At 41.8% G+C, this 26,354-nt stretch overlaps 1 long non-coding RNA gene across 2 annotated transcripts in view; it reads left to right on the forward strand.

Annotated features, from left to right (window-relative positions):
• Window positions 1-26,354, forward strand: part of CDC42SE2 (CDC42 small effector 2) — a 100,632-nt gene that overhangs the window by 21,673 nt on the left and 52,605 nt on the right. For both annotated transcript variants that reach the window (XR_007918940.2, XR_007918941.2), the window contains exon 2: window positions 9,422-9,586. This is a non-coding gene — a long non-coding RNA (CDC42 small effector 2). The remainder of the gene's footprint in view (window positions 1-9,421; window positions 9,587-26,354) is intronic.

Below are 26,354 nucleotides of genomic sequence, written 5' to 3' on the forward strand. Positions count from 1 at the left end.
CTTTGCCGTTGGTTCACCCTCCAATGGCCGCCGCGGCCGGTGCGCTGCGGCCAGCGCACCGCACTGATCCGATGGCAGGAGCCAGGAGCCAGGTGCTTTTCCTGGTCTCCCATGGGGTGCAGGGCCCAAGCACCTGGGCCATCCTCCACTGCACTCCCTGGCCACAGCAGAGAGCTGGCCTGGAAGAGGAGCAACCGGGACAGAATCCGGCGCCCTGACTGGGACTAGAACCCGGTGTGCCGGCGCCGCTTGGCGGAGGATTAGTCTAGCAAGCCGCGGCGCCGGCCTTTATAAGAGATTTTTTAAAAAGCACTTTCCTCTGGATGGTTAAGACTGCTCTGCCTCCCTTAATGAACTCAAACTTGACAGTGGAGCATACTATTTAAAACTAACATTTAAATGAAAGTAGAATTTTTTTGTTTATGTGCTGTAAAATAAAAGTAAGCAGATTGTAGATACATGTAGTAGTAAGTTAAAGATGACAGTGTTATTAATTTAGACATTTTAATCAGTTTTTAAAAGAAAGTCATAGGATAAGGATGACTTGATAAATTCTGATGCTTTTTAATTTTTTTGCATCTTTGTTCTTGTGTACAAATGGCACTTTTCAGATCAGTTTGGCATCTGATATAATCAAATATGACAGCACAGAGAATGAAGCCTTTGTTTAAGTCCATTCTTCTCTGTAGTTTTTCTTCTTGTACCCATAGCCATCATAATCATATTACAGGAAAACTTTAAAAATTCCTTGTGTTTCTAAGCGCGTAAATAAAAAGGCAGACATTTAATATACTAGATTTTTTTTTTAAAGGTTTATTTATTTATTTTAAAGTCAGAGGAACACCTTTCCTCCATTGGCCAGACCAAAGCCAAAATTCAGGAGCTTCATCTAGGTCTCCCATGTGCGTGGCAGGAACCCAAATACCTGTGCTGCTTTCTGCTGCTTTCCCATGCATTAGCAGGGAACTGGATAAAAAATGGAGCAGCCAGAACTTGACTGGTGCCCATATGGGAGCTGGCATCACAGGTGATAGCCTTATGTGCTATGCCACAATGCCGGCCACTCTAGAGTATCTTTTTTTTTTTTTATAAAGCTTTTATTTAATAAATGTAAATTTCACAGGTACAGCTTTTGGATTATAGCTGTTCTTTTCCCCATAACCTCCCTCCTACCCATACTCCTATCCCACCTCCTACTCCCTCTCCCATCCCATTCTTCATTAAGATTCATTTTTAATTATCTTTATATACAGAAGATCAACTCTATACTAAGTAAAGATTTCAACAGTTTGCACCCACACAGAAACAAAGTATGAAGTACTGTTTGAAGACTAGTTTTACCATTAGTTCTCATAGTACAGCTCATTAATAACAGAGTTCCTACATGTAGAGTAAGTGCACAGTGACTCCTATTGTTGATTTAACAGTTGACACTCTTATTTATGATGTCAGTGATCACCCGAGGCTCTTGTCATGAGTTGCCAAGGCTATCAAAGCCTTTTGTGACCACAAACTCTGTCAGTATTTAGACAGGGCCATAATCAATGTGGAAGTTCTCTCCTCCCTTCGGAGAAAGGTACCTCCTCCTTTGATGGCGCCTTCTTTCCACCAGGATCTCACTCACAGAGATCTTTAATTTAGGTCATTTTTTTGCCACAGTGTCTTGGCTTTCCAAGCCTGAATGCTCTCATGGTCTTTTTAGCCAGATTTGAATGCCTTAAGGGCTGATTCTGAGGCCAGAGTGCTGTTTGGGGCATTTGTCATTCTGTGAGTCTGCCATGTGGCCTGCTTCCCATGTTGGATCATTCTCTCCTTTTTAATTCTGTTATTATTAGCAGACATTTTGTCTTGTTTATGTGATCCCTTTGACACTTATCCTCTCTTTATGATCAGTTATACATTTTTTTTTAAAGATTTTCATTTATTTATTTGACAGGTAGAGTTACAGACAGTGAGAGAGACAGAAAGGTCTTCCTTACGCTGGGTCACTCCCCAAATGGCTGCAACGGCCAGAGCTACGCCAATCCAAAGCCAGGAGCCAGGTGCCTCCTCCTGGTCTCCCATGCAGGTGCAGGGACCCAAGGACTTGGGCCATCCTCCACTGCCTTCGCAGGCCACAGCAGAGAGCTGGACTGGAAGAGGAGCAACCGGGACAGAATCCAGCACTCCAACCGGGACTAGAATCCCGCGCCCATATGGGACACTGGTGCTGCAGGTGGAGGATTAGCCAAGTGAGCCGTGGGCCTTAAACTGATCAGTTTAACTAGTAAGATGGCCTTGGTACCTGCCAGCTTATTGGGATTTGGAGTCCCATGCAAGTTTTAGTTTTACCCTTAGGGGTAATTCCGAGGGAACACGCACTAAACTGTACATCTCCTCCCTCTCTTATTCCCACTCTAGAGTATCTTTTTAAAAGTTAATACATCCTAAGTAATTCTTCTTTATGTAGTTTTATCCTCTAATAAATTTTATATCTGAATAGAATGACAATTTAGAGCCTAGATATCTTTCTTTTTCACACAGGGTCAAATGAAAATGAAACTTCTAATCTGAAAATGTTTACTATTTTTCTTTGAGATGCTTATTATAGAAAAATCTAATGTACTCATTTTTACCCATAATTTTTCTGTGTTGTTTGCAAAACAAACAGGTAAATCTTGTGCCTGTTTTAAAAGAATTTTTAAAATTCCTATGTACTTGAAAGGCAGAGACTGATTGAGATTGATTCATTCGTTTATTCCCCAAATGGCTGCAGGAGCCAGGAACCCCCATCTGAGTTTCCACTGGGTCAAGTGCTTCTCAGGGACATGAGCAGAAAGTGCAGTCAGAAGCAGAGGAGCAGAAACTTGCGTGAAACACTCCAGTATGGGATGCACACATCCCAGGCAGCTGGACTGAGTAACAGCATCTGCTCCCTCATTGTTATTTTTCTTGTGGTTTTTAATTCAGCCACACAGACTCTGGGACATGATTGTAGCTATTGCGAAGAGTAACTATAGATGTTGTTTAGTGTAATGTTCTTCCAAATGTTGGAATCCTTTTAGTTTCTCTGATAATTAAAAGCTTCTGGTGATCATTAAGTCACCCCTTTCTAGGCATTCCAGTATCTTTTTTTGAGCATTTAGACTTTTAGATGGCTCTTCCTTTTTCTTTAAGATTCACTTATTTTTTTTTGAAAGAGAGAAAAAGAGAAGAAAAAGTTCCTTGATCCACTGGTTCGCTTCCCAAATGGCCGCAACAGCTGGGGCTGAGCCAGCCCTAAGTTTGGCTCTTCCTTTTTTTTTTAAACCGAAAATTACTTTCATGGACCTTCTGTGTAGTGTTGTTGGTTTCACCTCCTATGGCAATTTGTGTTAGATCATCTTGCTCTTTCACATGCTGTGTTCAGGCCTACAGGTATTTGAAGGCTGTTTTATCTTCCTGTTGCTTTTTGCTAGGCTTAATTTCTGTAGTTTCCTTAACATTTTGCTCATATGATGTAATTTTCAGACTCTCACCTGTTTTCTGTTCTGGACACAGTCTAATGTATTAATGTCTTTGTAAGATTTTATTTTTATTACTTATTTGAAATTCAGTTACACAGAGAGAAAAGGAGAGGCAGAGAAAGAGGTCTTTCATCTGCTGGTTCACTCCCCAGTTGCCCGCAATGGCTGGAGCTGCACCAGTCCAAAGCTAGGAGCCAGGAGCTTCTTCTGAGTCTCCCATGTGGGTGTAGGACCCCAGGGACTTGGGCCATCTTCTACTGCTTTTCCAGGCCATAGCAAAGAGCTGGATAGGAAGTGGAGCAGCTGGGACTTAAACCGGCGCACATATGGGATGCCGGCACTACATGCGGCATCTTAACCTGCTATGCCACAGTGATGGCCCTTAATGTCTGTCTGTCTCTCTCTCTCTCTCTTTTTTTTTTTTTTTTAAGATTTATTTTAGTTATTTGAAAGGCAGAGTTACAGAGAGAGGTAGAGACAGAGAGAGAGGTCTTCCATCCGCTGATTCACTCCCCAGATGGCTGCAACAGCCGGAGATGGGCCCATCCGAAGCCAGGAGCCAGGAGCGTCTTCCAGGTCTCCCATGCAGGTGCAGGAGCCCAAGGACTTGGGCCATCTTCCACTGCTTTTCCAGGCCATAGCATAGAGCTGGATTGGAAGAGGAGCAGCTAGGACTAGAACCAGCATCCATATGGGATGCTGGTGATTCAAGCCAGGGCATTAACCCGCTGTGCCACAGCGCCAGGCCCCTTAATGTCTCTTAAAATACGACACCCAGGACTGGATGCCAGATTCCTAATCTTATGAAAGGGAAATTTTGGGGGATAAACTCCCCACGCTCATGTAGATTTACAGCTCTAATGTAAGTGGCATTAAAGTGTCTCCTTACAACTTCACTTCTGAAGACTTACTTTGTGTCAGAACATGTAAGCATATTATGTATATTAATCCAGTTTAAACCTTACAATAACCATATGAATTATTTCCATTTTAGAGTCTAGGAAAGTGAGGCATGGAGTGGGTGAGTAACTTGCCTGTTTGACGCATCTCGTAAGTGGCAGGGCCAGAATTCAAACAGATTGACTCTTTTATTAATTGCTGCTGTCACGTCCTGCTTCCTGTGGCCTGTATTTTTTGGTGTCAACATGTGTTTTCGTTTAATGGGGGAGTGGGTTTGCTATGGAGCATGATAACTGTGAGACTATCTGATAAGAAAATTGCTGAACTGGTTCCAAAGGGGTTGTGCTTTGCATTCCCATCAGTAGCCTGTCCTTATTACCTCATCCTTCTGCTTCTTACTGAGACATATGAATCTCAACCCCACCAGATTCTGAAAATCCAGCCATTAGAAATAGGTTCTTTCTAGGCTTAAAATTTTTGCCTTATTTGCCATATCCATTTTTGTAACCTTTTATATCTTACTCTCGTAGAATCTAGGAATATTATCAGTACCAGCAAATAGTACCAAGAAGCAAACCTAACTGTGTGAACACTGTCATCACAGCTATGTTATTTCCCAGATAACTTTTCAGTTGAATTGCTTAAGTGAATGGTTATATGCATTTCTTTACAGTGTGTGCTTACAGAGAATAAATGGCAATGATTTATTTCAGTGTTATTGGATATTATACTAATGAGTTATGTGATTTGGGGACAAATTTCTCTACCTTTTTTGAGTCTGTGAAATGAAAAATTTGGACTAGATTTCTGACAGATCTGTATTTCTCCCTAACAGATTTATATTTCTTTGTTTAGAAAAATGAAACTTAGTGTTTGATATTAAATGAGCATGGAAATTGGACATGTGTTTAAGAACATGCTTTTCACTCAGCATCAGTGGCCTGATAATTTACTATCCACTGGGGAAACAAAAATGTTACTGTAAGATTTAGGATGTTAGCTTTTTCTGGTTTAATCAGCTTAAATTTGAGACTTTTGAATTGTGATGGGTCAGGCACTTAAAAATACATTTTGTTTTTAAATTCATGAGAGGATCTTAGAATTGGAAGAAATTGTAAAACTGGTCTAAATAAACTCTGGGAGAATTCTGAATCACTTATCCTAACATCCTGCTCTCTGATGGCAGATCAGGACATTCTAGTTTCTGGCAGTAGTGACACAAGAAGATATTCTAATATGTGGAACATATAGCATCCACTCATTCATTCTAGTTCTGTCATTTGGGATGATGAAGAAGTGGCAAATTTCTCTTTGTGACTGTCCTACAAGTACACAAGGCACTGTTAACTTATTTCCTGAAAGATGGATCCATTTTCTTCCCAGCATTGTAATGAAACTGAGATTTACTAGAAATCTATATTGAGATGGGGATACATGCTTTTGATTTGTCTAAAATAAAATTTAATGCTTAAATTCAGCTCAGGAAATAATGCATTTACTCTGTCTTGTCAGTATAAGTAGCAGGCAGATGAGGATAGTCGTGCCTTCATATGGTACAGAAAACACAAACAAATGCCCCAAATTAAACTGGATCTGATTTCATGACTTTTCCATGAATTCTGAACAGAATTTGAAGTACATTTTAGTGTTAATACCCAGATAAGTTCTCAATGAATGATTGTTAAGATGTATTTTTGGTTGACAGTGAAGTGACTTAACTTTTAAATCTAATTCTAATCAAATGTAATGAAAGACAAAGGTACTGTATGAAACATGACCAACTAAATGTTGAAATCTTCCACATTGTCTTTTTGCCCAGCCAAATTATACTATATAAATAGAGTGCTGTTTTTGGCATATGCTTTCTTGTAATCAGTAGTTATATTTCTGATCCTTAGCATTTAGTTATTACACTTTTGAAGAGTTATTTCCTGAAAAGAAAGGTTTTGGTCACAAATTTCAAACAATACAGTGAGAGAGTCCTTATTAGTCTTGCTACTAGTTATTAATATAGATTGAATAACTTTGTTATAAAAGTAACTGCATATTTAAAGTGTTGCTTTCCATTTATTTATGTTCTTTGTATATCATTTATTTATTCCTAATTGCTTCATATTTGATGCATTGTAAGTCAAAATTTTTCCAGAATTTGAACAGTTCTATAGAAATAGAATTGGGTTTTGAGTGTTGATCTTGTATCCTGCAAGCTGACTTCTAACACCCCCCCCCCTTTTTAAATTTAATCATCAAATGAAGTGTGGCCTCTTAGTTCACTGTCAGCCTGCAGTTGAAGAAATGGAGAAGTTCATAAAATGTAATATCAGTACTTTGCAATGTTATGTATGGCATCTCCAGTATTTTGATATGGAACCTTTACATTTCAAGCTAACATTATTTGAATAGTTGAACTTTTAGGCAATTCTGACAAAATAACTGATTCTGAGTGGGTAATTGCTGGTTTTATGGCTGTAATCTTTTTTAAATAAAGATTCATTTATTTATTTAAATGACAAAGTTAAGGGGGATAGGGGGAGGGTAGAGCTTCCATACACAGTTCACTTCAAGCAGGGAGCTAGATCTGAAGTGGAACAACCAGAACTTACACTGGTTCTTGTATGGGATGTAGCCAGTGGCTTAACCCACTGTGCCATTACCAAGCTGCTATGGTTGGAATCCTAGGAGTTACATCCAAATGGTGTGTGTGTGTGTGTGTGTGTGTGTGTGTTTAAGATTTATTTATTTGAAGGTCGGAGTTACACAGAGAGAGAAGGAGAGGCAGAGAGGTCTTCCATCCACTGGTTCACTCCCCAGTTGGTTGTAATGGTTGGAGCTGCACTGATCAGGAGCCAGGAGCTTCCTCATGGTCTCCCATGCTGGTGCAGGGACCATCTTCTGCTGCTTTCCCAGGCCATAGCAGAGAGCTGGTTCGAAAGTGAAACAGCCAAGCCAGGACTCAAACCAGCACCCATAAGGGATGCTAGCACTGCAGGCATCGGCTTTGCTTGCTACGCCACAGTGCTGGCCCCTGTATATGCTTTTTTTTTTGGACAGCAGAGTTAGATAGTGAGAGACAGAGAAAGGTCTTCCTTCCGTTGGTTCATCCCCCAAATGGCCGCTGCGGCTGGTGCGCTGCACCAATCCGAAGCCAGGAGCCAGGTGCTTCCTCCTGGTCTCCTATGCAGGTGCAGGGCCCAAGGACCTGGGCCATCCTCCACTGCTTTCCCGGGCCACAGCAGAAAGCTGGACTGGAAGGAGAGCAACCGGGACTAGAACCCGGAGTGCCTGCGCCACAGGTGGAGGATTAGCCTACTGAGCCACGGCACTGGTCCCTGTATATGCTTTTAAAGAATATATTGACTGAACTCTTGACCATGTACATACCTTGTTACTTTAATTGCCAATATTGCAATTGGCAATGATCAAACAAACTAGTGTGGGGAGGTGATGTGTTTTAGAGGGAGAATCAATTGCTAGGTGATCGTTTTGGAGGAGGAGGGAGGGTTTATGATAAGGATTTGTACTTTTGTCACTGGAGCAATGACTACATTGATCACATGGCAGTTTACTGAGATGGAGAAGGCAGATTCATCTTGGTCGTGTTAGGTTTTAGGCCTGTTGTTTACAGTGTTAATGAGCTTATGTGTTTATTTGAATGAAAATGAAGGATTTTTTAAAAATATTTATTTATTTATTTGAGAGGCAGAGAAAGAGAAAGTCTTCCATCCTCTGGTTCACTCTCCAGATGCCTGCAGCCACTGGAGCTGCACCGATCCAAAGCCAGAAGCCAGGAGCTTCTTCTGGGTCTCCCACACAAGTGCAGGGACCCAAGTACTTGGGCCTTCTTCTGCTTTTCCCAGGCCATAGCAGAAACCCAGGTTGTAAGTGGAGCAACTGGGACTTGAACCGGTGCACATATGGGATGGTGGCACTGTAGGCAGCAGCTTTACGCACTACGCCACAGTGCCAGCCCCGGAGTATTTTAAAGAGGTTAGAAACAGGCTTGAATACACGCATAACTTCTCATTTGCAGATTTAGAACACAAACCTTTGATTTCAGAGTGCGTTGTGTTAGCCTTTTATAATATGTGCTATCTCTGAGGCAGAAAAACACGCTTGGCTTTGGCAGTAGTAAAGTATTCCTAGCTAGCTGTTGTAAATACTCAGCAAAGTTTGCAAGCTCAGATGCCTGTGGCATCTAGATGGGTAGCCAACAGCCAGGTTGCTGTGTAAAGGAGAGTGGAGGACCACAGCCCAGAGCCACATGCCCAATGTAGAGGGTTAGTTGCTAATCAACTGTGATAGATTGTTATCTGTGGGACTGTTGGCCCGGTATGGCTAGATCTTCTGATATTTCAAGATCAGAAAGGTCAGAAAACTGGATTTTCATTTCAAGTCCTCTGATTTATTTATTTATTTATTTTTATTTTATTTGTTTGACAGAGTTAGAAAGTGAGAGAGAGAGACAAAGAGAAAGGTCTTCCTTCCATTGGTTCACCCCCCAAATGGCCGCTACGGCCGGAGCTACGTCGATTTGAAACAAGGAGCCAGGTGCTTCTTCCTGGTCTCCCACGTGGGTGCAGGGGCCCAAGCACTTGGGCCATCCTCCACTGCCTTCCCTGGCCACTCAGAGAGCTGGACTGAAAGAGGAGCAACCAGGACTAGAACCCAGCGCCCATATGGGATGCTGGCACTGCAGGCAGAGGGTTAACCAAGTGAGCCACGGTGCCGGCCCCCAAGTCCTCTGAGTGAATCCACCCAAGATACCTGTGTTCTGACTTCTGCCCATTGGGCAACTTTCTGTAAGAGTTGTACCTGATAAATACGGAAGTAGCACCAAATTTATATGAGGAGAAAGGGTGGTAACTGTGTGTAGTAAGTTCTGTAGGGTGTTGAAATGTGGGTGGTTTCGTTTGAACGTGATGCTTAGTGATTTAGTGTTTAAATTCAGTTTTCATGTGGCTGTATTAATTATAGATGGGGGAGGAGGAAAGTGCTTCCTATGGGTTTGCCTCCTAATTTCGTACTTTAATTTGCAGATAAGGCCAGGAGTATGGATTTTTGAGTGAAACCTCAAATCCAAATGAGAAGAAACCTTCAAGGAACAATTGTCGACAGTCTGTGTGCAAAATCATCTGTGTGCAGCAAATGGAATGTTCTCACCCCAGAGGTAACTGAATGGATGGCTCCATTGCTGAGGAGTGGTAAGTCTGACTTTTCCCTATTTTAATAACCTGCGTACTCTCCATAAAAAGAGACTTTTTCTACATTGTTAGCCTTTACTGGCAGATAGTAAGTTGATGTTTGTATTAGAGAAATCACCACAGTGCAGTTTAAAATATATATATTTTTAAACTCCAGTAGTGTCTTTAATGTGTGACTCAAGGGTCTGACTTTCTTCCTCCCCTTGGGCACATCCTGTCCTTTGTCTATGTATTTTTCTTTTATTTTTTCTGCAGTCCAAGGTCTGTCAAGTCATGGTCATTACCAATGTCCGTTCTGATCTTTGTTGTGGTAGAACTCACTCCTTTTGGGAGTAATTGTTTTAGGAATAGATATGAGAGCCAGTTTTGGTTAATGAAAGAGAAAGAGAAGTCTGGCAGAGACTTCTGGGGAAGGTTTTCATGCTTTTGAGAAAACAAGAGATCATCCCTCTTCTCCACAGAGCTCGTTTTATCTGACATCTGGAATGTGACATCTGTAAGTGCTGCAGCCAAGTTGCTAGTAGCCTGAAGGTGATGTTTCACTTAAAGGAGGGCAGAACCAAGGAACTTGCAGAGAAGTAGAACTAGAGCCCCTTGTAATGTGCTTGGAGCCACCTTACCTGATTTTTTTTTTTTTTTCACTCTTTAAACAGTTTTACCTGGAGATTTTGTGTTACTTGCCACAGAAATCATCTGGATTAATTTATTTCATCCTTTTTTGATTACCCAAGCCCTTTCATTTTAGTGTCTCATGCATTTCTGCTTGGTAATAGTAACATTTGTTGGAGTCTGCTGCCTTTGAAGCACTTGATGAACAGTAGAAGTCAGGGCTATGTTTATACCCTTATTGCTGCTGTCTTCTTAGTGATGCCATCAGAACATAGTGACTGAATTGCATCATTTGGTATTTGAACAGCCAATCTCCAGAGGTTAATAAATTCAGAGATTTTCTTTTTAACTCACATTCTTTTCTTTAACCACATTGCTTCTCACTAAGATTGCGAGTGAAGTTTTTTTTTTTTTTTTTAAGTTTTATTTTATTTATCTGAAAGAGTCACAGAGAGAGGCAGAGACAGAAACAGAGACAGAGAGATGTTCTCCATCCACTGGTTGACTCCCTGAATGACCACACTGGTCGGAGATGAGCTGATCCAAAGCCAGGAGCCAGAAACCTCCTCTGGATCTTCCATGTGTGTGTGGGGTCCCAAAGACTAGGGCTGTCCTCCACTGCTTTCCTAGGCCATAGCAGAGAGTTGGATCAGAAGAGGAGCAGCCGGGATGCAAACCGGTGCCTATATAGGATGCCGAGGCTTTAACCCTCTGAGCCACAGCACTGGCCCCAAAGTTTGGCTTTTTCTTTAAAATTACTATAACTTATATAACTGTTACTATAACTTGTGTATACGTGGTTAGTTCTCTTGTAGAAAATGTTGCTTGGTTTTTACCTTTTATTTTCTGTTCCATTTTGTCATCAGAACCAGCTTCTCTTCAGTTTGAATATTGACTCAAAATCTAATAAATGGATTTTGTTTCTTCTCTGTTATGAAAATAGAGAATAGTTTCTGTCTTGTGTTCTGTACTCATTATAGAAATGAGAATCATAGATAGTAAAAAGTATAATTTGGGAATATTTTTTATTTGACTTTGCAATGTACATTCACAAAGATTCCCTGAAGTGTATGTCCTGCTTTGTTCTTAGGACATAGTTGTACTTTGGGAGGGGCCAGAAGGGAGATGAGATTTGGTAGTGAATATACTAAGTAGGGTCTTTTTTCTTTTTTCTAAGGAGGGTCTTGAGCTGTAGGATGGATTACTTAGTTGCTCATATTTTAAAGTTTTATGAGATAAACTGCCCCCCTCCATGTACCTGTCTATCTTTTAAATCCTGGTATTATAATCTTGAGAAAGCATGAAATAAGATCCATTTATGATTTTATCAGATAATCTGCTAGGCTTATTTTTGTTTTAATTTGAGAGACTGAGATACAAATACAGAGAGCTCCCATCTGCTGGTTCTGCCCCAGATACCTGAAGTCTACTTCTCTGACGTGGATGTTAGCGACTCAGGTACTTGGGTCATCACCTGCTGCCTCCTGAGGTCTGTGTTAGCTGAAAGCTGGGATCAACAGCTGTGTATGGAACTCTGGCTGTGACATGGGATATGGGCATCCTAACGAGCATCTTAAGCACTGGACCAGATGCCTGCAGTCATGGCAAGCATGTGGCCTAAGCCTTATCAATCAAAGTAGATCTTAGGATATTTGCTAAGAATGTTGAGATAAAGGCACGTATTAAATTTTCTGAATTTCAACTTGAAAACATACTCACTGAACTTCTGGCAGCTATCTTCTGACCTTGAAAATAAAGATAGTCAAATAAGAAGGCAACACTGAAGGAGCAGAGTAGAGAGAACTGTCGCCTCGTCACAGCAGTTGAGCTGCTGGAACAAGCCTTTCTTGTAGTTGGTATACATCTACTCTGCTGGTGAGCCAGTGAATTCTTTCTTTAATCCAGTTGGCTTTGGATTTGCCCTTACATGTATATGAAGACATTCTAACAGATATATCTTCCCATCATTCATTCTGTGTATAATGAAAACACAGACTTAGAAAAACTTAAATTGTAAATTAGGCAAATAGGGCTGTGGTACAGGTGTGCAGGGTGGCAGATAAGGTTGTCCATTTACTGATTCATTCAAATACTCAAATATTAAGTAGAAGGGCTAAGATGGTAAGCAAATACGTGGTTCATGCCATTACAAAAAAAAGCTTATTAAGTGGAAGAGACATTAAATGAATATTACTGTGTGCATTTGTGTTCGTATCAGTTGCAGTTGGGTTAGTGTTTTAGAAGAATGGAGCATCCGGCCCTCTGCAGTGATTGTTGGCTTTTTGCAGACTTCTGCTGAACCCTTGGTGCCTCTGAAACTGTAAAATAAGTAATTATGGGGACTGTCTTCTGACTGACTTTAAATTAATTAATTCTTCATTAAAATTGTTTTTTCCTGAGAAGATACCATACAGGTGTAGGACCTCATTCAAAATCTTTGGGGTAGATGTGTATTGGAGTTTTAGAGTTCTTTGTCTTTTGGACAGAGTACTTTGATAAATGCTGTGTAATGTCTCTTTTTACTAAGGGAGTGAATAGCTTTTTATTAATAATAGCTTACATTAGTTGAAGTGCTAAATGTGAGGCTCTATGTCAAGTACTTTTCAACTTTATTTGACTTGATTGTTAAGTAAATTGTGTTCATCTTTGCACCTGAGAAAATAACAGGAGTGGATCAGCATCTTTATCAGGAATTATGCAGTGTGGAGGAAGTTAAGATCCTAACTGTTATCTGTTAGGCTTTGAGGTTTATGCCCTTAACCACTGCTACTGAGCTCTTCATTGTTCTTCTCTGGACCACCTGAATACTATGTTATTAAACCTTTCTCAAAGGAGACCCTTGCGGTGTTATTGTACAGAGTCAAAGGAAGATACTTTGAAAAATATACTTTGTATATTATACGTACTTGGTCGATTAAAAAATTCAAATAACTCTGTGATACTGTATTTTCAAAAATAAAATTCCCTCAGTGCTGTGTCCATCATGGACATGGGATCAAGACAGCCCTGGTGCCCACTCCCAAGTTCGGTCTCTGTGCACGTCCGTGAATGTGTTCTGCCAGTTCCTAAAAGTGAGATTTAGGGTTAAGGATAAGCGCATACAGTAAAGGCTTTTTTTTTTTTTTTTTTTTTTTTTAACAGGCAGAGTGGACAGTGAGAGAGAGAGACAGAGAGAAAGGTCTTCCTTTGCCGTTGGTTCACCCTCCAATGGCCGCCGCGGCCGGCATGCTGTGGCCGGCGCACCGCGCTGATCCGATGGCAGGAGCCAGGAGCCAGGTGCTTTTCCTGGTCTCCCATGGGGTGCAGGGCCCAAGCACCTGGGCCATCCTCCACTGCACTCCCGGGCCACAGCAGAGAGCTGGCCTGGAAGAGGGGCAACCGGGACAGAATCCGGCACCCCAACCGGGACTAGAACCCGGTGTGCCGGCGCCGCAAGGCGGAGGATTAGCCTAGTGAGCCGTGGCGCCGGCCTGTAAAGGCTTTTAATCCTTAATTATCAAGTTATTGATCTGTATTCCTAGGGCTATGCCAGTGGTTAAGAAGCCAGTGAAGGTACTGGTGTCCCACAGAGGAGTACCTGGGCTTGATTCTGGGCTCTGGCTCTTACTTTCTACTAATGCAGATCCTGGGAGAGAGTGGTGAGGACTCAGTTGAGTTTTGGTTCCTGCCATGTTGCTGGCATGTGAACTAGCATATGGGAGCATGCTCTGTCTGTGTCTCTCTGTCTCTCCAAAACACACACACACACACACACACAGATATATTTTAACTGATAACGTATAGTTCAGTAGTGTTAGATTATATCTGCACTGTTGTGAGAAAGATCTCTAGAACTTTTTGAAATTGCGCACCAAAAAACCTCCTGTCTCTCTTTTTCCTTCCAAGTACGTACCTCCTGTATGATTCTATAAATTTGACTATTTTAGATACTTCGTAGTAAGTAGAATCACACAATATTAACTTTTTGCAGCTGACATATTTCAGTTAGTGTAATATCTACAGGTTCATACATATTGTAGTACATGCTGCTTCCTTTTTTTTTTTAATATTTATTTTATTCATTTGAAAGGCAGAGTTAGAGGGAGAGACAGAAAATTTTTGATCCTTTGCTTCACTTCCCAAATGGCAGTAATGGTTAGGGTGGGCCACGCTGAACCCAGAAACTCTTACTGGGTCTTCATGTGCATGCAGGGGCCCAAGCACTTGGGCCATCCTCTGCTGCTTTTCCAGGCGCATTAGCAGGGAGCTAGGTGGAAGTGGAGCAGCTGAGACGCAAACCAGCGTCAGCACAGGATGCTGGCAGGGCAGGCGTCTGCTTGACTTACTACACCATAATGCTGGCCTGATGATTCATTTTTAAGGCTATACTACAATATTCTCTTGTATATACAGTTAGCCCTTTGTATCTGCATGTTTCACTTTGTGGATTCAGCCAATGACATTGAAAATGGTGAAAAAAATGCACTTGTGCTGAACAGGTACAGGTGGTTTTTTAATTAATTTACTTATTTTTGTATTTCAAAGTCAGAGTTACACAGAGAGAGGAGAGGCACAGAGAGAGAGGTCTTCCGTCATTGGTTCATTCCCCAGTTTGCCACAACGGCCGAATCTGAGCCAATCCTAAGCCAGGAGCTGGGAGCTTTCTCTAGGTCTCCCACATGGGTGCAGGGACCCAAGGACTCGGGCCATCTTCTACTGCTTTCCCTAGCCATAGCAGAGAGCTGGATTGGAAGAGGAGTAGCTGGGACTAGAACTGGCACACATGTGGGATGCTGGCACTGGAGGAGGCAGCATCACCTGCTATACCACAGTGCCGGCCTGTAGGTCATATGCAGTGTTTTATGTAAAGGGCTTAAGCATCTGGAAATTCTCTTATCTTTGTGGGGTACTGGCACCAATGCCTGCTGATACCAAGGGGTGACTCTTGTGTACCATGTGTTGTTTACCTGTTCAGATGGACATTTGCGTTGTTTCCACCACTTGGCTCTTGTGAATGTTGTTGGTGTGAATGAGTGTGCAGATTTCTTCAAGAACTTGCCTTTTAGTTCTTCTGAATATATCCCAGAAGTGGGATTGCTGGATCCTGTGATATTTCTAGTTGTAATTTTATGAGGACCTGTGATAATGCTTTCCATAGCAGTTGTAGCACGTTACAATCCCAACAGTGTGCAAGAGTTCCAGTTTCTTTATCTCCTTGACAACAATTATTTTTTGTTAATACCCATCCTAAAGAGTGAGGCCGTCTTGACTTGTGTTTTAATCATGTATTTCTTGTGTCCTTAAAGTTTATGAAGTTATAAAGTAGATTTAAATTAATGATTTCAATTAGATTACCTAAAAATGCAACAAATAGTCACTGTTTTGGAACTGTATCTCAGTGTGCCTTGTTTCTTTGACTTGAAGTGCATGGTCTGAGAATTTCAGCGCCTCCTAAGGAGATCTTAACCTTCACTTTACAATCCCTAGTTTTCTCTTCAGTCAACTGTAAATGAATCACCCAGGAAGCAGACTAAGAATTCTTTTTTTTTTTTTTCCCTATTTTTTTGACAGGCAGAGTTAGACAGTGAGAGAGAGAGACAGAGAGAAAGGTCTTCCTTTTTCCGTTGGTTCACCCCCCAAGTGGCCGCTATGGCCTGTGCGTTGCGCTGATCCAAAGCCAGAAGCCAGGTTCTTCCTTCTGGTCTCGCATGCAGGTGCAGGGCCCAAGGACCTGGGCCATCCTCCACTGCCCTCCCAGGCCACAGCAGAGAGCTAGACTGGAAGAGGGGCAACCGGGACAGAATCCGGCGCCCCGACTGGGACTAGAACCTGGGGTGCCAGTGCCACAGGCAGAGGATTAGCCTAGTGAGCTGCGGCACCGGCAAGAATTCTTTTTTTAAATTTATTTTTTTGAAAGGCAGAATTACAGATAGAGATCTCTTTCATCTGCTGGTTCAGTCCCTAGATGGCCGGGGCTGGGCCAGGCCATAGCTAGGCGCTTCCTCAGGAGCTCCCACATGAGTGGCAGGGGCCCAAGCATTTGGACCATCCTCCACTGCTTTCCCAGACACACTAGCAGCAAGCTTTATTGAAAGTGGGACAGTCAGGACTCGGAATCACACCTGTATGGGATGCAACTCTGCACAGCAAGGCTTTAATCTGCTGAGCCACAGCACTGGCCCCTGAGATATTATTAACCCCAAGGAATTGTGCCAACCTTAATGCTTTTCCCTAAAATAGTTAAAATTCTAAGATTTTACATGTTAAAAGAATTCCAGTGGTGTACCAGCATTGATAAGAATATGTCATAATAGAAAATGGATGGTTATTGGCAGGCGCTGCGGCTCACTTGGCTAATCCTCTGCCTGCCGTGCTAGCACCCTGGTTTCTAGTGGAGGATGGCCCAAGTGGTTGGGCCCCTGTACCCACGTGGGAGACCAGGAAGAAGCACCTGGCTCCTGGCTTCGGATCGGCGTAGCTCCAGCCATAGCGGCCATTTGGGGAGTGAACCAATGGAAGGAAGACCTTTCTCTCTGTCTCTCTCTCACTGTCTAACTCTGCTTGTCAAAAAAAAAAAAAAAAAAAAAAAAGATGGTTATTTTTACTTTGTATCGCAATATTTGATCTACTTCTAATTGTAAATAATTTCATCTTCACAGTCTTCAGGTTTTGTGTTAACTTTTCCCGCAGGATAAATGTGGTTGTAAGGTTATTCAAGAACAAGGTCAAACACTTGTTAACGATTCTATGGAGAGAACAAGTATATCAGACTCTAGTAAAAATGGGAATTTTTCCCCCCTCTTTAAAGAAAATGTTAAGGATGTGAATGTTCTACAAGAAAACTATGAACTTACGAAGTATTTTACACTTTGAGTAAATTGCAGTTTTTGTTTTCCTGACTTTAATTTCTGAACTTATTTTAAATTGTTATACGGGTGTTTATTCTTTACAAGTATTATTTTGAAAATCACGTTGTTGCTTGAAATTGGTTGTAACCTGCCAACTATGTCTCAGATATTAGAAGTAATTTTTAAATAACTTTCGCTAGACTTTGATTCATTATTGTGCAGTTTACTCCTTTATGGCTACTTTTATATGGTTGTCTAAGACAGCTGCTGTGTTTATTATATTTAGTGTGAGCTGGTAGAAAGGGGTACAAATGGTGGTATGGCTTGGGGAGGGTGAGCCTTTAATCCTCACTGAGTTTTGAGAAAAGATAATGAAATCCTTTATATCCCTCTCCATAGACCTGCATTTCAAAGACACACATTTTAATAAGAATTGGTTGTGCAGCTGCAACCCTGGCAACAAGGCCCAGGAGGAAAGAATTGGGGCAGGATTCCAGAAATCAAGGCAGTCAGTGGTCTCATATGGAGCTGAGCTAATGAAACAGATAAAAATATAAAGCATTTCATAGAAATAATACCAGCACTTTCTTTGGCACAGCAGATGTTGAAATTTTCTACACATAAACTGCTCATTCATTAAGAGTAGCTATATTATATCCTCCTTTAATATAAAAATACCTTGAATACTCTTGAAAGTTAATGTTTCTGTGGATTATATCTGAAATATAGTTGTCGGCTTGTTCTTGGTGAACAGTAGATGTTTTCAGAACATAGGGTAGCAAATTTGTCAGACTTTTAAAAACAAGCTTTTAGGCCTATTTTTTTAGTAACTTTAAAAATTAAATGCTCAGGGCCTGCGTTGTGTCGTAGCAGGTGGAGCCACTGCCTATAACCGTGGCATCCCATATTGGCGCTGGTTCCTGTCCCAGCTGCTCTGCTTCTAATCCAGTTCCCTGCAAATGGCCTGGGAAAAACAGTGGAAAGTGGACCAAATGTTTAGGTCCCTGCAATGCACATGGGAGATCTGGAGGAAGCTCCTGGCTTCAGCCTGTACCAGTCCTGGCCATTGCGGCCATCTAGGGAGTAAACCAGTGAATGGAAGATTATCTGTCTGCCTCTCACTCTCTCTTTCAAGCGAATTCACAAATCTTTTACAAAAAATGCTCATAGTAGTTCTAACACAAATTTCTCAAGGTTATTGAATTATTTAGATGGCTTTAAATGATGAAATTTGTTCAGTATATTCTCTTTAACACTATAATGTGGCTGAATAACCTTAAATATGTCCTCTTTAACACTGTACTGTGGCTATATAACCTATCACTAAAGCAAAATGTGTTACTTCATTGTCATTTAGGTTGCATGTGGGTTTTTCCTCCAGTTGTTATAAGGAATATTGCAATAAAACATTTTTGTGCACATAGGTATTGTTTTCCTTTTTTTTTTTAAAATTTCCACAAGTGGTTCTAGTGCAGTGAATAATATAAACATTTTGAGTGCTTTATGCAAGAATTAGTCTACATAGTAACTACAGTGTGTGTGTGATTGCTGGTTTTTTTGTTTCTTCCCAGTGTTGAACATTGCCTCATTTTACAGTTAATTGAATAGATGCAACATAGTAGTTGGGTTTTCAGGCTTTAATTTTATTTCTTTTTTTTAAATATGTTTTTTCAAATTTATTTGGAAGGCAGAGATAGAGAGAAGGAGGAGGAAGAGGAGGAGAAGAAAGATCTTTCCGCTGGCTCACTTCCCAAATGCCCATAATGGCCAGGGTTGAACCAGGCCAAAGCCAGGAGCCAGGAGCTTCCTTCAGGTTTCCCACATGGGAAGTAGGGGCCCAAGCACTTAGGCCATCTTCTGCTACTTTTACAGGCGCATTAGCAGGGAGCTGGATTGAAAGTGGAGCAGCTGGGTCTCAAACTGGCTTAACCTTCTAGGCCACAGCAGTGACCTCTAATTTCATTTCGTTAATTACAAACTTAGAATATTTGAAAAAGGTTTGCCATCTTCTCATTTGTGGATTTTTGCATTTATTAAAAGTCCAGTCTTTTTTTGTAGCTGATAGGCCCAAGAATCTCTTAAATTGAGTGTGATACACCTCCATTGATTCTTTGCGTACCTCCCAGATGTCTTAGTATGTGCCAGACTCTGTAATAGCCGGAACACCCTAGATTATATGATTAGTAGCTAACCTTAAATTGTGCTACACCTTAATTAAAGCTTTCTAGGCATTGTTGCCGCCTCACTGTTCCATACTTTTTCCTCTTCATTGCAACATGCCAGGTTTTCTTCCCTTCCTTCCATTGTATTTGTGGACTCTCATTGGCTTGAGCTACGCAGCTGAATCCTACCTAGTCTCTTGGTTTAAAAGTTGAATTCCAGGCCGGCGCCGCGGCTCACTAGGCTAATCCTCCACCTTGCGGCGCCGGCACACCGGGTTCTAGTCCCAGTCGGGGCGCTGGATTCTGTCCCGGTTGCCCCTCTTCCAGGCCAGCTCTCTGCTGTGGCCCGGGAGTGCAGTGGAGGGCCCAAGTACTTGGGCCCTGCATCCCATGGGAGACCAGGAGAGACACCTGGCTCCTGCCTTCGGATCAGCACGGTGCGCCGGCCGCAGCGCAGCGGCCATTGGAGGGTGAACCAACGGCAAAGGAAGACCTTTCTCTCTGTCTCTCTCTCTCACTGTCCACTCTGCCTGTCAATAATAATAATAATAATAATAATAATAATACAGGTTGAGCATCCCCATTCCAAGAATCTGAAATTTGAAATGCTCTGAAATCTGAAATTTTGTGAATGCTGACATGATGCACTCTGGATTTTCAGTTTTTAGGTTAGAAATGTGCAGTTACTAAAATCTTTGTAAATATTCCATAACATGAAAAGCTCTGAAATCTGAAACTGCTCTGGTGCCAAGAGGTTCTGATGAGGGATACTCAGCCAGCCCAGAAGATGCACCTCTCTCCTCCCCTCCCACTGTGAAGAGTCCATGCCAAGAGCTGGTAGAACATGACTTGCAAGCTTGTACCTATTTTTCTGGGCTTTCTCCAGTAACTGGTCTTTGGTGCTGCCCTGATTTTATCCTGGTCACAAAGAAATCTAGTCTGGTGCTGCTAATTTCCATGTGGAGGCAATCTAGGGAGACTCAGGGGTGATTTTTAGTTCACGTGTCTTTTTACTTCTTTTACTTCTATTGCCCTTTGCTTCTGGTTGTAGGTTGCCAGTTTCCTCTCAACCAGGTATAGGACAGCTTTTTCTGTCTCCAGCAGTTTGTTTCTTTTTGTTATTGCCATTAATGTTTCTGAAATCTAGATTTACTTATTTTTTCCCACATGAGGGTTGATTTTTTGGAAGACACCCGAAGCCCGTGATAGTTTGTCATCTAGTGAGAAACTGGATGACCTCATTGGAGCCAGTGAAGATAGTTATATGAAGATTTCCTCTGAAATACGTGAAAATATTTAAGTGAAAAAATGTGCATGTAAAATATATACAGTATAAAAGTAATCATATAAAGATTTGAGATAACAAATCACCTCAAAACCTAGCCAATTAAACCAATAACTATTTTATTTCTCAGTTTTGAGGATCAGGAATTTAGGCGGGTTCTGGCAGTTCTTGGTATAACAACCACAAGACCATTTGAAGGTATTCAGCTACCAGGTGAGCAGGACTGGGGGATCGTATGCATTGTCCTTGCATGTGTGGTGCTTTGGTCAGGAAAGCTAGATGGCTGGGAACAATAGGCACTGTGAAGCCGTGTGCCTGTTTGCATGGTCTCTCCAGTGTTGTAGTTGTGGGGTAGTTAGTTGGACTTCAGGGCAGAACCTAACAACTTTTTATGACCTCAGAACTTCCAAGATATACACATAACTGAAGTTGATGAAATTCATTGTGTAGGAATTGGCACTCTGATTGGCAGCTATGTAACAATACATCACTTCAGATTGTTAGAATTTTGTGTTTCTGATTGTTGCTTTTAGGAGAATGTCATTAGACTTCTGACTCTGGGAATCTTTTCCTTAACCCTCCCATCTGAAGTGGAGTCTTTGGAGTAGAGACTTCCTTTAAGTTCATTTTTATGTTTTTCTCTATAGCAGTGATTCTCAGCTAAAGGACCAAGTTCCCAGAGACATTGGCAGTATCTGGAGACATTTTTGTGTGTCACAACTCATGATACTTGGGTCTGGTGCTTAAAGGCTGTGCACATGACAGCCACCCACAACTAAAAATTATCTAGGCCAAAATATCAGTGGCACTGAGCTTGGTAAATCCAGCTTTAGAGCATTCCTGCAAAGTTGGCATAATCCTTCTAAGCTGAAAATTTCCTTTCAGAGAGGGTGTAGGTTAATAAAGCCACTTACCTGAAAAGTGGTCGAACTTATTGTAGCACACAGGTTTTCACCATGCCAAATTCCATCCTGGTTCTTCAGTACTGTGTGATTATATATTTTCTGTTGAAATTAATTTATTATTTATTTGCAGATGCTGGGACAAGTTACAGTGCTAAATGCAGTAAGAGAAAAAATGATAGTTCAGATTCTGCCTTGATGGAGCTTAACATAATCAGTATGTCCTAAGTAATTATTATTTAGGGTAGCATTGAACCAACTTTTAAAAAGGATATACAGAAAAAGTCTGTCTTCAAGCTCCCTAATGTGTGTCTGATTTGTGGCTTTCTCATTTCCATGATAAGAATAATCATCTGTAAGGACTGTAAAACTTAAATTAGATATTTCTCAAAGTATATAGTGTAATGGTTAATACTCAGGTGTTCATTTTTTTTTTTTTAAGATTTATTTATTTTACTTGAAAGTCACATTTACATACACAGAGAGAGAGAGAGAGAAAGGTCTTCCATCCACTGGTTCATTCCCCATTTGACTGCAATGGCTGGAGCTGCGCTGTTCCAAGGCAGAAGCTTCCTCCAGGTCTCCCACGCTGGTGGAGGGGCCCAAGGACTTGGGCCATCTTCTGCTGCTTTCTCGGGCCATATCATAGCAGAGAGCTGGATCAGAAGTGGAACAGCTGGGTCTCTGCAGCCAATATGGGATGCCGGCACTGCAGGTGGTGGCTTTACCCACTACACCACAGTGCTGGCCCCCATTTTTTTTCCCCCATATCGGAGGTTTATAGTCTATTTGGATTTGCTTTTATTTATTTATTTTTTTAAATATTTATTTACTTGAAAGGCAGAGTTACAGAGGGAGAGAGAAAGAGAGATACCTTCCATCGCTGGTTCATTCCTCAAATGACCACAATAATCAGAGCTGGCCAGGTGGAAGTCAGGAGCCAGGAACTCCAACTGGGTCTCTCACATGAGTGGCAGCAACCCAAGTACTTGGGCCATCTTCTACCGCTTTCCCAGGCACATTAGCAGGGAGTTGGATTGGAAGTGGAGCAGCCAGGACTTAAGTCCACACCCATATGGGATGGCGGCATCACAAGCAGGTGGCTTTACCCCACTATACCACTACGCCATCCCCTGGAGTTTTCTTTAAATCTAGGAAATTTTTGTATCACCGATTGTTTAATGTACCTTCTTAAGAAACAGGATAAGAAATCCATGTTTTCTTGTGACTGGTTAGTATATCTATTTCTTTCTTTCTTTTTTTTTTTTTTTTTTGACAGGCAGAGTGGACAGTGAGAGAGAGAGACAGAGAAAGGTCTTCCTTTGCCGTTGGTTCACCCTCCAATGGCCGCCGCGGCTGGCGCGCTGCGGCCGGCGCACCGCGCTGATCCGATGGCAGGAGCCAGGAGCCAGGTGCTTTTCCTGGTCTCCCATGGGGTGCAGGACCCAAGCACCTGGGCCATCCTCCACTGCACTCCCGGGCCACAGCAGAGAGCTGGCCTGGAAGAGGGGCAACCGGGACAGAATCGCGGCGCTGGCCTTAGTATATCTATTTCTGAAATAATCTTCATTATTATAACCTCATTATCAAAACCTTCCATTATAACAGGGTTGAGTATGAAAGGGAGGATCCTGTTACATAATGCTTTAAAAAGTTAATTCTCTATTTTTGATAAAGGGTTCTGACTATTGAGCATTAAAAAAATTGTTTACTGACTATATGATATACGAAGAAGCAGTTAAAATTGATTTGTGGGCCAGCGCCACAGCTCACTTGGCTAATTCTCCGCCTGTGGCACCGGCACCCCAGGTTCTAGTTCTGGTCAGGGTACCAGATTCTGTCCTGGTTGCTCCTCTTCCAGTCCAGCTCTCTGCTGCCACCCGGGAGTGCAGTGGAGGATGGCCCAGGTCCTTGTGCCCTGCACCCACATGGGAGACCAGGAGGAAGCACCTGGCTCCTGTCTTCAAATCGGCGCAGTGCCAGCTACAACACGCCGGCCACAGCAGCCATTTGTGGGGTGAACCAACAAAAAAGGGAAGACCATTGTCTCTCTCACTGTCTAACTCTGCCTGTCAAAAAAATAAAATAAAAATCGATTTGTGAAAGAACAACCACAGTTACTTCTTTAGTGCTCAGTAGGTACCTCTACTGCAAAACCAGCATACAATAATCCTATAGGCTAATGCTTCCCAGATCTCATACTGTGTCATCACTGATGGAGTGGCAGCCCTGAACTAACTACCTCTAATTCCTCAAGTCTGTATGGAGTAGGTGGTTCTGCTCCAGTTTTGTTCTTATATATCCCCACTAGAAATAGTGTGATGTGAAAACTGGGAATTCAGGTTGTTTACTGTTCCTGAAGCAGTTCAAAGTTTTGAAAAGAATGCCTTGTTTTCCCCTATGATAATTTTTCATTAATGGACCACTGGACTATGTGATAAAAATCAGGCAGAGCCCCCTTCTGTTGGAAAATGAAGTTGTGGAGACTTCGCTTGTTGAGGAAGAACCACTCCATCAGCGTGTCTACATCGGAGATCATAATTACTGTGTTCTTCTATGGGGGGAAAAGAAGATTGAAAAACCAACTTACCGTACAGCATGAAAGCATTAGCTTTTCGTAAATTGCTGATGAGTTCAATTGAAAAGTGTTAGTTTTCATCGTCACCTAAGTAGGTATTCTGTTCATTTTTCCCCTTCATTGAACCCTGGCTTTGTCACTGAGCTTTATGAAGTCTACAAAGGTACTCAGATGTTTGAAACTTTTACCTTACCTGTTTTCATCAGGGCCTGAAGCAGCAGTAGTTAGTGTGCTCCAAACCTGTGAACTGCTGGAAGGCCCTGCGTGACCTTGTCACAGTCCTAGCAGATGACCGAATGATACACAAAAGTGAACCACTGCTTCAGCAGAGAACTGAAATGGAAAAATGATTATATAGATTGGAATGTAATGTAGCTATTGAGTTACACATTTTTCAGCATTCAGTTCTTTTTAAATCACCATTAATCATTGTCACATACCCATGTCTAGCACATAGATGCATGTATACTTTCAGCAAAATGAAGCAGAAATGTTCTACATTGCAAATTTGCTTGTTTTCCTACCTGTTTCTTGAACTTCTTTGCAATATAGTTGGTAGTAAGAAGCATGTCTTGTCCTTCTCTGCTGCTGTTGTCTGTTTATTAATAATGTTGCTATTGGGGCGGCACTGTGGCATAGCAGGTAAAGCTGCCGCCTATGGTGCTGGCATCCCATATGGGCGCTGGTTTGAGTTCTGGCTGCTCCACTTCTGATCCAGCTCTCTGCTATGGCTTGGGAAAGCAGTAGAAGATGGCCCAAGTCCTTGGGCCCCTGCACCTGGGTAGGAGACCTGGAAGAAGCTCCTGGCTCCTGGCTTCAGATCTGCCCAGCTCTGGCTGTTGCAGCCATTTGGGGAGTGAACCAGTGGGTGGAAGACCTCCCTCTCTCTCTCTCTCTCTCTCTCTCTCTCTGTAATTCTGCCTTTCAAATAAATAAATAAATCTTTTAAAAAAAATTGCTGCTGTTGTCTGTGGTACATAAATGTTGAAATGCCACATTAAGAATATGTACTGAAGTATGTTTCTGGTTAGGTGGTGGTAACAGCAAGAGGATATTGATGACCTGATTCAATTTAAGAGAAGAAGTACACAGGGAGGCTAAATATGTGTATGATTTTCAGTCTCTTCACTGATAGACTGTACGTAATGTTTAATATAGCATTGGGAGGTACCGTTTTTTAGCTGGTAATATGACATTACAGGTATTTTATGCTTGCTTTGTGTGTGTGTGTGTTCTTTATATTGTGCCCAAAATGAACTTACTTGACTGTTTATCTTTGAGATTGCCATACCATAAGACATCCTTTAAAGCATCATTTCTGTTTTCTTCTCATGGTTACATATAAACTACCAGCACTGCTTGGAAAGATAGTGATTTCCATGTTATGATTAGAAGGAGATAGAGGAGTATTTTTTCCTTGATATCATGTTCTCAAAGCAACTAAAAGAACAGTAGCTGTTAACCAGTCATTGAAATCCCACATGCATACATATTTTAACATCTTTAGCAGCAACTAGCTCTGTTACCATTCTTAGGATCCAAGCTCAAGTTTGTGAAGGCCTTCAAGGCCTCCTGGGTGTGAAGTGTACAGTCTGGATGGGCTGTGTTGGTCTACAGAACAAAACTTTTATCGGCCGGTGCTGCGGCTCACTAGGCTAATCCTCCGCCTTGCGGTGCCGGCACACTGGGTTCTAGTCCCGGTTGGGGTGCCGGATTCTGTCCCGATTGCCCCTCTTCCAGGCCAGCTTTCTGCTGTGGCCAGGGAGTACAGTGGAGAATGGCCCAAGTGCTTGGGCCCTGCACCCCATGGGAGACCAGGAGAAGCACCTGGCTCCTGCCTCCGGATCAGCGCGGTGCGCTGGCTGCAGCGCACCGGCCGCGACAGCCATTGGAGGGTGAACCAACGGCAAAAGGAAGACCTTTTTCTCTGTCTCTCTCTCTCTCACTGTCCACTCTGCCTGTCAAAAAACAAACAAACAAAAACAAAAAACAAAAAACTTTTATCATTGTATATGAGTTCTGGGTTAATTTTTCTTAATTTTAGTCAACGTGTCTTATTGTTAGAGTTCATATATGGGTTAACCAAGGAGGATAACAGATTTATTTGAATACACTTTTCAAGATACTTTGAAGATTCTTTGAAATATAAGCTTACCTTACTTTGAGTCATATTTTAGCATTTTTAGAAAAATAAATACATAAATGCACAGAGTGAAAAAATTCTTAAAGATAACATCAAATTTTTCCTTTTGACAGCTTGAATTTTTTGTTAATTGAGCCTACATAGACATTAAAGTTTAAGGAAGTCTTGGAGTTTAAACTGTTTTTCTGGAATTTAATGATATCTTATTTTGGAAAAGTATAAATAAATTCATTCTTACTAAATGAAACCTATTGCCTCTGTG

Source organism: Oryctolagus cuniculus, chromosome 6 (assembly GCF_964237555.1).
Source record: "Oryctolagus cuniculus chromosome 6, mOryCun1.1, whole genome shotgun sequence".
Classification (NCBI taxonomy): Eukaryota; Metazoa; Chordata; class Mammalia; order Lagomorpha; family Leporidae; genus Oryctolagus; species Oryctolagus cuniculus.